This window comes from Ranitomeya variabilis, chromosome 6 (assembly GCF_051348905.1).
Source record: "Ranitomeya variabilis isolate aRanVar5 chromosome 6, aRanVar5.hap1, whole genome shotgun sequence".
In the NCBI taxonomy this organism is placed as follows: domain Eukaryota; kingdom Metazoa; phylum Chordata; class Amphibia; order Anura; family Dendrobatidae; genus Ranitomeya; species Ranitomeya variabilis.
This window is the reverse complement of record NC_135237.1, coordinates 495,942,449-495,953,548: the sequence shown is the minus strand read 5'-3', so window position 1 is coordinate 495,953,548 and position 11,100 is coordinate 495,942,449. Positions and strand designations below refer to the sequence as shown.

General features: G+C 51.1%; 7 non-coding genes across 7 annotated transcripts; all 7 read right to left on the bottom strand.

Annotated features, from left to right (window-relative positions):
• Nucleotides 1-2,198: 2,198 nt before the first annotated feature.
• On the bottom strand, nucleotides 2,199-2,318 carry LOC143784031 (5S ribosomal RNA). Its single transcript, XR_013217689.1, has one exon. It is a non-coding gene; the product is annotated as a 5S ribosomal RNA (ribosomal RNA).
• Nucleotides 2,319-3,625: 1,307 nt separating this feature from the next.
• Nucleotides 3,626-3,744, bottom strand: LOC143783782 (5S ribosomal RNA). Its single transcript, XR_013217451.1, has one exon. It is a non-coding gene; the product is annotated as a 5S ribosomal RNA (ribosomal RNA).
• Nucleotides 3,745-3,950: 206 nt separating this feature from the next.
• On the bottom strand, nucleotides 3,951-4,070 carry LOC143784029 (5S ribosomal RNA). Its single transcript, XR_013217686.1, has one exon. It is a non-coding gene; the product is annotated as a 5S ribosomal RNA (ribosomal RNA).
• Nucleotides 4,071-5,476: 1,406 nt separating this feature from the next.
• On the bottom strand, nucleotides 5,477-5,595 carry LOC143783781 (5S ribosomal RNA). The gene has a single exon (XR_013217450.1). It is a non-coding gene; the product is annotated as a 5S ribosomal RNA (ribosomal RNA).
• Nucleotides 5,596-5,808: 213 nt separating this feature from the next.
• Nucleotides 5,809-5,928, bottom strand: LOC143784028 (5S ribosomal RNA). Its single transcript, XR_013217685.1, has one exon. It is a non-coding gene; the product is annotated as a 5S ribosomal RNA (ribosomal RNA).
• Nucleotides 5,929-7,336: 1,408 nt separating this feature from the next.
• On the bottom strand, nucleotides 7,337-7,455 carry LOC143783780 (5S ribosomal RNA). Its single transcript, XR_013217449.1, has one exon. It is a non-coding gene; the product is annotated as a 5S ribosomal RNA (ribosomal RNA).
• Nucleotides 7,456-7,661: 206 nt separating this feature from the next.
• Nucleotides 7,662-7,781, bottom strand: LOC143784027 (5S ribosomal RNA). The gene has a single exon (XR_013217684.1). It is a non-coding gene; the product is annotated as a 5S ribosomal RNA (ribosomal RNA).
• Between the last annotated feature and the right edge of the window lie 3,319 nt (nucleotides 7,782-11,100).

The window sequence follows — 11,100 nt, the reverse complement described above, 5'->3', positions numbered from 1 at the left end:
TCTGCCCCTCCCTGGTGTTGCCCTCAACTAAATAAAGCTGAGCTTCAACCTTCTGCTCCAAATTACCATTTTGAAAAATGCAATAGGCTTTTCCGGCCTACTAAAGGTGTCTGTCTGTGTGCCCCTCCCTGGTGTTGTCCTCAACTAAATAAAGCTGAGCTTCAACCTTCCGGCTCTCATTATGTGGTTTTAAAAAAAAAAATGGTGGTTAGGGCCTACTAACGGCTTCTGCCCCTCCCTGGTGTTGCCCTCAACTAAATAAAGCTGAGCTTCAACCTTCTGCTCCAAATTACCATTTTGAAAAATGCAATAGGCTTTTCCGGCCTACTAAAGGTGTCTGTCTGTGTGCCCCTCCCTGGTGTTGTCCTCAACTAAATAAAGCTGAGCTTCAACCTTCCGGCTCTCATTATGTGGTTTTAAAAAAAAAAATGGTGGTTAGGGCCTACTAACGGCTTCTGCCCCTCCCTGGTGTTGCCCTCAACTAAATAAAGCTGAGCTTCAACCTTCTGCTCCAAATTACCATTTTGAAAAATGCAATAGGCTTTTCAGGCCTACTAAAGGTGTCTGTCTGTGTGCCCCTGCCTGGTGTTGTCCTCAACTAAATAAAGCTGAGCTTCAACCTTCCGGCTCTCATTAAGTGGTTTTAAAAAAAAAAAATGGTGGTTAGGGCCTACTAACGGCTTCTGCCCCTCCCTGGTGTTGCCCTCAACTAAATAAAGCTGAGCTTCAACCTTCTGCTCCAAATTACCATTTTGAAAAATGCAATAGGCTTTTCCGGCCTACTAAAGGTGTCTGTCTGTGTGCCCCTGCCTGGTGTTGCCCTCAACTAAATAAAGCTGAGCTTCAACCTTCTGCTCCAAATTACCATTTTAAAAAATGCAATAGGCTTTTCCGGCCTACTAAAGGTGTCTGCCCCTCCCTGGTGTTGTCCTCAACTGAACAAAGCTGAGCTTCCACATTCTGGCTTTCGCCCTATACTATCAGATATTAAACTGCATTTGGCCTACTAGTGTGGTTAGGCCCTTGAAACAGTGTCTGCTGCTCTTGGGTTTGCTACTCCACTGAACAAAGCAATGCCGCCTGTTTAGTCCTGTTACCAATTTTGAACTGCATGTAGCCTACTTTATTCTTTGGCCCTATATCTGTTTCCTCCTCATCCTGCCCATTGCCCAGCCACTGCTAAATGAGTCTGCTGGTACATTGACCTAGACCACTACATTCCCCTTGTACTCTACACAGCCAGAATCTGTCCCTGCTGAAAGTAAGGTTCCCCTTCCCGCATGTTATACCACCTTACACAGGGACAAAGAGGAAGGTGCAGATGAAAGTGCAGGTTCCTTCATCAGGTGGGGGGGCATACTCGTTGGCGACGTCACTGGCACAGGGCCCCTCAGAGTACGCAAAAGTGTCGCTGCTGGTGGGAGGCGCCCCCGCCATGCAAACACACCGCCGTACTTTGAGGGGCCCTGTGCCAGTGGCAATGCGAACGAGTGGGCCCCCCCCCTGCTTGCTCAGGATCACAGCACTTGCAACTTTTAAATACTTACCTTTCCCTGCAACACCGCCGTGACGTAGTCCGCATTTCCTGGGCCCACGAAAAACTTGAGCCAGCCCTACTCCCCCCACAACTTTCCCCCAATTCCCTATGCCCAACTATTATTATACAGTTAATTAAGATTGGCAAGCTTCAGAAACAAGAATGGATGTTTTTGGCATTAAAATGGGCACTGTAGGTGTTTTCCTGGCCTCCACTCACTGCCGACTATGCTTCCCCATTGACTTGCATTGGGTTTCGTGTTTCGGTCGATCCACGACTTTTAGCGATAATCGGCCGACTGCACTCGACTCGACTCTGGACAAAATCGGGTTTCCCAAAACCCTACTCGATCTTAAAAAAATGAAAGTCGCTCAACCCTACTAACCAGGCCCGACCCTGCTTAGCTTCCGAGATCAGACGAGATCGGGCGTGTTCAGGGTGGTGTGGCCGTAGGCAGAGACAAGCCTCTCACTTGCTGCTTTTCTACTTTGCCCTCTGGCTGCCCTGTCCTGTCCAGTCCAGTGCTCAGCAAGAGGCCCTTTTGTGCTTTCCTTTCTCTTCACGGACTTGTGGGGCTTGGGGCTTCCAGCCTCTAGGTTACTTAAGGTCGGTGTCTGGCAAGGAGCCGCTCTATACTAGCCGAGCAAGATGTCATCAAAACTGTCTACAGCACCTGGTGTTCCCAGGAGGTCTCCCATCCAAGTACTGTCCAAGCCCAGCCCTGCTTTGCTTCCGAGATCGGACGAGATCGGGCGTATCCAGGGTGGTGTGGCCAGTAGACGCTGCTTGGCCCATCGCCTGGCCAGCCTTCCTCAGGCTCGCGTGGTGGCGAGAACTCTGACCATGTGGAGGCGGGCTCCGAAGGGCCCATGCAAAGGCTGGGCTGCCCCTATAGGCGTTGTTTGTTTTGCAGTGAAACACCTGCCGCAGCAGGGCCTGAGCATCAGGTGTCTTTAAAAATGGCTCGACGCAGGGTCTCCTGCAGGCTAAAGGTACCATCACATTAAGCGACTTAACAACGATAACGATAGCGATCTGTGACGTTGCAGCGTCCTGGATAGCGATATCGTTGTGTTTGACAGCAAAAGCAACGATGCCAGCAATGTTTTACAATGGTAACCAGGGCAAATATCGAGTTACTAAGCGCAGGGCCGCGCTTAGTAACCCGATATTTACCCTGGTTACCATTGTAAAAGTAAAAAAAAAACACTACATACTCACCCTCTGATGTCTGTCACGTCCCCCGGCGTCCGCGCTGCTGCTCATAGCTTTCTGCACTGACTGTGTCAGTGCCGGCCGGAAAGCAAAGCACAGCGGTGACGTCACCGCTGTGCTTTAGGGCCGGCGCTTACACAGTGCAGGGAAGCGGACGCCGGGGGACGCGGCAGACACTGGAATGTAAGTATGTACTGTTTTTTTTTTTTACATTTACACTGGTAACCAGGGTAAACATCGGGTTACTAAGCGCGGCCCTGCGCTTAGTAACCCGATGTTTACCCTGGTTACCCGGGGACTTCGGCATCGTTGGTCACTGGAGAGCTGTCTGTGTGACAGCTCTCCAGCGACCACACAGCGACGCTGCAGCGATCGGCATCGTTGTCGATATCGCTGCAGCGTCGCTTAATGTGACGGTACCTTTAACCATTCATCTGGGGGGGGGGGGGACGTGACAGAAAGAGCAAGCTGGAGCAGCAACTTGAGGTGGATCGAGACGTCCAGGAGCGAATGAAGGAAGAGGGTGAGATGGTTGCGAGTGACTGTGAGCTGCTCTTCAGGGGAGTCGTGTTGCCTGCAAAGGTGTTCTGCTTGCTTCGGCCTGTAAACTGGCCACCAGGTTGCCGGCGGTTGCTTCCAAGCCCGCAGGAGGCGCTGGTCCTGTTGAAAAGAAGCCTAGTATTAAAAGTAAATAAGCAACAATGCTGGAGGCCCACGGTGATGAGAAGGATGCTGGCATTTTGCAAGGATGGAATAGCGCAAGAGTGAAAGCAAATGACAAGAAGAAAGAAGCATGTGTGCCCTTGTGAAAGGGAATGGAAAAAAGGCATAGAGGAGAGTGACCCCTGCTGGTGGAAGGAAGGAAAAAGCAAAAGCCTACAGCACCTGGTATTCCCAGGCGGTCTCCCATCCAAGTACTAACCAGGCCCGACCCTGCTTAGCTTCCGAGATCAGACGAGATCGGGCGTGTTCAGGGTGGTGTGGCCGTAGGCAGAGACAAGCCTCTCACTTGCTGCTTTTCTACTTTGCACTCTGGCTGCCCTGTCCTGTCCAGTCCAGTGCTCAGCAAGAGGCCCTTTTGTGCTTTCCTTTCTCTTCACGGACTTGTGGGGCTTGGGGCTTCCAGCCTCTAGGTTGCTTAAGGTCGGTGTCTGGCAAGGAGCCGCTCTATACTAGCCGAGCAAGATGTCATCAAAACTGTCTACAGCACCTGGTGTTCCCAGGAGGTCTCCCATCCAAGTACTGTCCAAGCCCAGCCCTGCTTTGCTTCCGAGATCGGACGAGATCGGGCGTATCCAGGGTGGTGTGGCCAGTAGACGCTGCTTGGCCCATCGCCTGGCCAGCCTTCCTCAGGCTCGCGTGGTGGCGAGAACTCTGACCATGTGGAGGCGGGCTCCGAAGGGCCCATGCAAAGGCTGGGCTGCCCCTATAGGCGTTGTTTGTTTTGCAGTGAAACACCTGCCGCAGCAGGGCCTGAGCATCAGGTGTCTTTAAAAATGGCTCGACGCAGGGTCTCCTGCAGGCTAAAGGTACCGTCACATTAAGCGACTTAACAACGATAACGATAGCGATCTGTGACGTTGCAGCGTCCTGGATAGCGATATCGTTGTGTTTGACACGCAGCAGCGATCTGGATCCTGCTGTGATATCGCTGGTCGTTGCTGAAAGTCCAGAACTTTATTTGGTCGTCAGATTGGCGTGTATCGTCGTGTTTGACAGCAAAAGCAACGATGCCAGCAATGTTTTACAATGGTAACCAGGGCAAATATCGAGTTACTAAGCGCAGGGCCGCGCTTAGTAACCCGATATTTACCCTGGTTACCATTGTAAAAGTAAAAAAAAAACACTACATACTCACCCTCTGATGTCTGTCACGTCCCCCGGCGTCCGCGCTGCTGCTCATAGCTTTCTGCACTGACTGTGTCAGTGCCGGCCGGAAAGCAAAGCACAGCGGTGACGTCACCGCTGTGCTTTAGGGCCGGCGCTTACACAGTGCAGGGAAGCGGACGCCGGGGGACGCGGCAGACACTGGAATGTAAGTATGTACTGTTTTTTTTTTTTTACATTTACACTGGTAACCAGGGTAAACATCGGGTTACTAAGCGCGGCCCTGCGCTTAGTAACCCGATGTTTACCCTGGTTACCCGGGGACTTCGGCATCGTTGGTCACTGGAGAGCTGTCTGTGTGACAGCTCTCCAGCGACCACACAGCGACGCTGCAGCGATCGGCATCGTTGTCGATATCGCTGCAGCGTCGCTTAATGTGACGGTACCTTTAACCATTCATCTGGGGGGGGGGGACGTGACAGAAAGAGCAAGCTGGAGCAGCAACTTGAGGTGGATCGAGACGTCCAGGAGCGAATGAAGGAAGAGGGTGAGATGGTTGCGAGTGACTGTGAGCTGCTCTTCAGGGGAGTCGTGTTGCCTGCAAAGGTGTTCTGCTTGCTTCGGCCTGTAAACTGGCCACCAGGTTGCCGGCGGTTGCTTCCAAGCCCGCAGGAGGCGCTGGTCCTGTTGAAAAGAAGCCTAGTATTAAAAGTAAATAAGCAACAATGCTGGAGGCCCACGGTGATGAGAAGGATGCTGGCATTTTGCAAGGATGGAATAGCGCAAGAGTGAAAGCAAATGACAAGAAGAAAGAAGCATGTGTGCCCTTGTGAAAGGGAATGGAAAAAAGGCATAGAGGAGAGTGACCCCTGCTGGTGGAAGGAAGGAAAAAGCAAAAGCCTACAGCACCTGGTATTCCCAGGCGGTCTCCCATCCAAGTACTAACCAGGCCCGACCCTGCTTAGCTTCCGAGATCAGACGAGATCGGGCGTGTTCAGGGTGGTGTGGCCGTAGGCAGAGACAAGCCTCTCACTTGCTGCTTTTCTACTTTGCACTCTGGCTGCCCTGTCCTGTCCAGTCCAGTGCTCAGCAAGAGGCCCTTTTGTGCTTTCCTTTCTCTTCACGGACTTGTGGGGCTTGGGGCTTGGGGCTTCCAGCCTCTAGGTTGCTTAAGGTCGGTGTCTGGCAAGGAGCCGCTCTATACTAGCCGAGCAAGATGTCATCAAAACTGTCTACAGCACCTGGTGTTCCCAGGAGGTCTCCCATCCAAGTACTGTCCAAGCCCAGCCCTGCTTTGCTTCCGAGATCGGACGAGATCGGGCGTATCCAGGGTGGTGTGGCCAGTAGACGCTGCTTGGCCCATCGCCTGGCCAGCCTTCCTCAGGCTCGCGTGGTGGCGAGAACTCTGACCATGTGGAGGCGGGCTCCGAAGGGCCCATGCAAAGGCTGGGCTGCCCCTATAGGCGTTGTTTGTTTTGCAGTGAAACACCTGCCGCAGCAGGGCCTGAGCATCAGGTGTCTTTAAAAATGGCTCGACGCAGGGTCTCCTGCAGGCTAAAGGTACCGTCACATTAAGCGACTTAACAACGATAACGATAGCGATCTGTGACGTTGCAGCGTCCTGGATAGCGATATCGTTGTGTTTGACACGCAGCAGCGATCTGGATCCTGCTGTGATATCGCTGGTCGTTGCTGAAAGTCCAGAACTTTATTTGGTCGTCAGATCGGCGTGTATCGTCGTGTTTGACAGCAAAAGCAACGATGCCAGCAATGTTTTACAATGGTAACCAGGGCAAATATCGAGTTACTAAGCGCAGGGCCGCGCTTAGTAACCCGATATTTACCCTGGTTACCATTGTAAAAGTAAAAAAAAAACACTACATACTCACCCTCTGATGTCTGTCACGTCCCCCGGCGTCCGCGCTGCTGCTCATAGCTTTCTGCACTGACTGTGTCAGTGCCGGCCGGAAAGCAAAGCACAGCGGTGACGTTACCGCTGTGCTTTAGGGCCGGCGCTTACACAGTGCAGGGAAGCGGACGCCGGGGGACGCGGCAGACACTGGAATGTAAGTATGTACTGTTTTTTTTTTTTTACATTTACACTGGTAACCAGGGTAAACATCGGGTTACTAAGCGCGGCCCTGCGCTTAGTAACCCGATGTTTACCCTGGTTACCCGGGGACTTCGGCATCGTTGGTCACTGGAGAGCTGTCTGTGTGACAGCTCTCCAGCGACCACACAGCGACGCTGCAGCGATCGGCATCGTTGTCGATATCGCTGCAGCGTCGCTTAATGTGACGGTACCTTTAACCATTCATCTGGGGGGGGGGGGGACGTGACAGAAAGAGCAAGCTGGAGCAGCAACTTGAGGTGGATCGAGACGTCCAGGAGCGAATGAAGGAAGAGGGTGAGATGGTTGCGAGTGACTGTGAGCTGCTCTTCAGGGGAGTCGTGTTGCCTGCAAAGGTGTTCTGCTTGCTTCGGCCTGTAAACTGGCCACCAGGTTGCCGGCGGTTGCTTCCAAGCCCGCAGGAGGCGCTGGTCCTGTTGAAAAGAAGCCTAGTATTAAAAGTAAATAAGCAACAATGCTGGAGGCCCACGGTGATGAGAAGGATGCTGGCATTTTGCAAGGATGGAATAGCGCAAGAGTGAAAGCAAATGACAAGAAGAAAGAAGCATGTGTGCCCTTGTGAAAGGGAATGGAAAAAAGGCATAGAGGAGAGTGACCCCTGCTGGTGGAAGGAAGGAAAAAGCAAAAGCCTACAGCACCTGGTATTCCCAGGCGGTCTCCCATCCAAGTACTAACCAGGCCCGACCCTGCTTAGCTTCCGAGATCAGACGAGATCGGGCGTGTTCAGGGTGGTGTGGCCGTAGGCAGAGACAAGCCTCTCACTTGCTGCTTTTCTACTTTGCACTCTGGCTGCCCTGTCCTGTCCAGTCCAGTGCTCAGCAAGAGGCCCTTTTGTGCTTTCCTTTCTCTTCACGGACTTGTGGGGCTTGGGGCTTCCAGCCTCTAGGTTGCTTAAGGTCGGTGTCTGGCAAGGAGCCGCTCTATACTAGCCGAGCAAGATGTCATCAAAACTGTCTACAGCACCTGGTGTTCCCAGGAGGTCTCCCATCCAAGTACTGTCCAAGCCCAGCCCTGCTTTGCTTCCGAGATCGGACGAGATCGGGCGTATCCAGGGTGGTGTGGCCAGTAGACGCTGCTTGGCCCATCGCCTGGCCAGCCTTCCTCAGGCTCGCGTGGTGGCGAGAACTCTGACCATGTGGAGGCGGGCTCCGAAGGGCCCATGCAAAGGCTGGGCTGCCCCTATAGGCGTTGTTTGTTTTGCAGTGAAACACCTGCCGCAGCAGGGCCTGAGCATCAGGTGTCTTTAAAAATGGCTCGACGCAGGGTCTCCTGCAGGCTAAAGGTACCGTCACATTAAGCGACTTAACAACGATAACGATAGCGATCTGTGACGTTGCAGCGTCCTGGATAGCGATATCGTTGTGTTTGACACGCAGCAGCGATCTGGATCCTGCTGTGATATCGCTGGTCGTTGCTGAAAGTCCAGAACTTTATTTGGTCGTCAGATCGGCGTGTATCGTCGTGTTTGACAGCAAAAGCAACGATGCCAGCAATGTTTTACAATGGTAACCAGGGCAAATATCGAGTTACTAAGCGCAGGGCCGCGCTTAGTAACCCGATATTTACCCTGGTTACCATTGTAAAAGTAAAAAAAAAACACTACATACTCACCCTCTGATGTCTGTCACGTCCCCCGGCGTCCGCGCTGCTGCTCATAGCTTTCTGCACTGACTGTGTCAGTGCCGGCCGGAAAGCAAAGCACAGCGGTGACGTCACCGCTGTGCTTTAGGGCCGGCGCTTACACAGTGCAGGGAAGCGGACGCCGGGGGACGCGGCAGACACTGGAATGTAAGTATGTACTGTTTTTTTTTTTTTACATTTACACTGGTAACCAGGGTAAACATCGGGTTACTAAGCGCGGCCCTGCGCTTAGTAACCCGATGTTTACCCTGGTTACCCGGGGACTTCGGCATCGTTGGTCACTGGAGAGCTGTCTGTGTGACAGCTCTCCAGCGACCACACAGCGACGCTGCAGCGATCGGCATCGTTGTCGATATCGCTGCAGCGTCGCTTAATGTGACGGTACCTTTAACCATTCATCTGGGGGGGGGGGGACGTGACAGAAAGAGCAAGCTGGAGCAGCAACTTGAGGTGGATCGAGACGTCCAGGAGCGAATGAAGGAAGAGGGTGAGATGGTTGCGAGTGACTGTGAGCTGCTCTTCAGGGGAGTCGTGTTGCCTGCAAAGGTGTTCTGCTTGCTTCGGCCTGTAAACTGGCCACCAGGTTGCCGGCGGTTGCTTCCAAGCCCGCAGGAGGCGCTGGTCCTGTTGAAAAGAAGCCTAGTATTAAAAGTAAATAAGCAACAATGCTGGAGGCCCACGGTGATGAGAAGGATGCTGGCATTTTGCAAGGATGGAATAGCGCAAGAGTGAAAGCAAATGACAAGAAGAAAGAAGCATGTGTGCCCTTGTGAAAGGGAATGGAAAAAAGGCATAGAGGAGAGTGACCCCTGCTGGTGGAAGGAAGGAAAAAGCAAAAGCCTACAGCACCTGGTATTCCCAGGCGGTCTCCCATCCAAGTACTAACCAGTAGGGTTGAGCGAAACGGGTCGATCATTTTCAAAAGTCGCCGACTTTTGGCTAAGTCGGCGTCTCATGAAACCCGATCCGACCCCTGTGCTTGTCGGCCATGCGGTACGCGACTTTCGCGCCAAAGTCGCGTTTCAATGACGCGAAAAGCGCCATTTCTCAGCCAATGAAGGTGAACGCAGAGTGTGGGCAGCGTGATGACATAGATCCTGGTCCCCACCATCTTAGAGAAGGGCATTGCAGTGATTGGCTTGCTGTCTGCGGCGTCACAGGGGCTATAAAGGGGCGTTCCCGCCGACCGCCATCTTACTGCTGCTGATCTGAGCTTAGGGACAGGTTGCTGCCGCTTCGTCAGAAGCAGGGAGAGCGTTAGGCAGGGTCCACTAACCACCAAACCGCTTGTGCTGCAGCGATTTCCACTGTCCAACACCACCTTCGGTGTGCAGGGACTGTGGAAGCTATTTTTTTTTTTTTTTTCCTCAGCGCTGTAGCTCATTGGGCTGCCCTAGAAGGCTCCGTGATAGCTGTATTGCTGTGTGTACGCCACTGTGGAAACCAACTGTTTTTTTCAAAGCACATATCCTCTTGTTCCTTCCTTTCTGCACAGCTATCTTTTTTGTTTGTCCACACTTTTTATTTAATTTGTGCATCAGTCCACTCCTATTGCTGCCTGCCATACCTGGCTTAGATTACTGCAGGGAGATAGTAATTGTAGGACAGTTTTTTTTTTTTTTTTGTTTTTTTTTGTGGGAGATTAAGATTGGCATTTCTGCTACAGTGCCATCCCTGTGTGTGCCATCTCTCACTGAGTGGGCCATAGAAAGCCTATTTATTTTTTCCGTGATTTGTGTTCTAAAATCTACCTCAACACAAAAACACTACATCAATCAGTGGGAGAAAAATATTGGCCTCAGTCAGGGCTTGTGTGCCACTGCTGTGTGTGCTATCTCTCATTCAGTGGGCTATAGCAAGCCTATTTTTTTATTTTTTTTTTTAATATTATTTGGTTTCTAAAGTCTCCCTGAAAAAAAAAAAAAAACCTAAAAAAACAGTGGGAGAGTAATATTGCCCTTTCAGCTTGTGTGCCAGTCTTGACTCCTGGGTGTGCCACCTCTCTCCCTCTCATTCAGTGGGCCATAGAAAGCCTATTTATTTTTTTTTTTTAATATTATTGGGTTTCTAAAGTCTCCCTTAAAAAACAAAAAATACATAAAAAAACAGTGGGAGAGTAATATTGCCCTTTCAGCTTGTGTGCCAGTCTTGACTCCTGGGTGTGCCACCTCTCTCCCTTTCATTCAGTGGGCCATAGAAAGCCTATTTATTTTTTCCGTGATTTGTGTTCTAAATTCTACCTCAACACAAAAACACTACATCAATCAGTGGGAGAAAAATATTGGCCTCAGTCAGGGCTTGTGTGCCACTGCTGTGTGTGCTATCTCTCATTCAGTGGGCTATAGCAAGCCTATTTTTTTTTTTTTTTTTTTAATATTATTTGGTTTCTAAAGTCTCCCTGAAAAAAAAAACAAAACCTAAAAAAACAGTGGGAGAGTAATATTGCCCTTTCAGCTTGTGTGCCAGTCTTGACTCCTGGGTGTGCCACCTCTCTCCCTCTCATTCAGTGGGCCATAGAAAGCCTATTTATTTTTTTTTTTAAATATTATTGGGTTTCTAAAGTCTCCCTTAAAAAAAAAAAAAAACCTAAAAAAACAGTGGGAGAGTAATATTGCCCTTTCAGCTTGTGTGCCAGTCTTGACTCCTGGGTGTGCCACCTCTCTCCCTCTCATTCAGTGGGCCATAGAAAGCCTATTTATTTATTTTTTTAAATATTATTGGGTTTCTAAAGTCTCCCTTAAAAAACAAA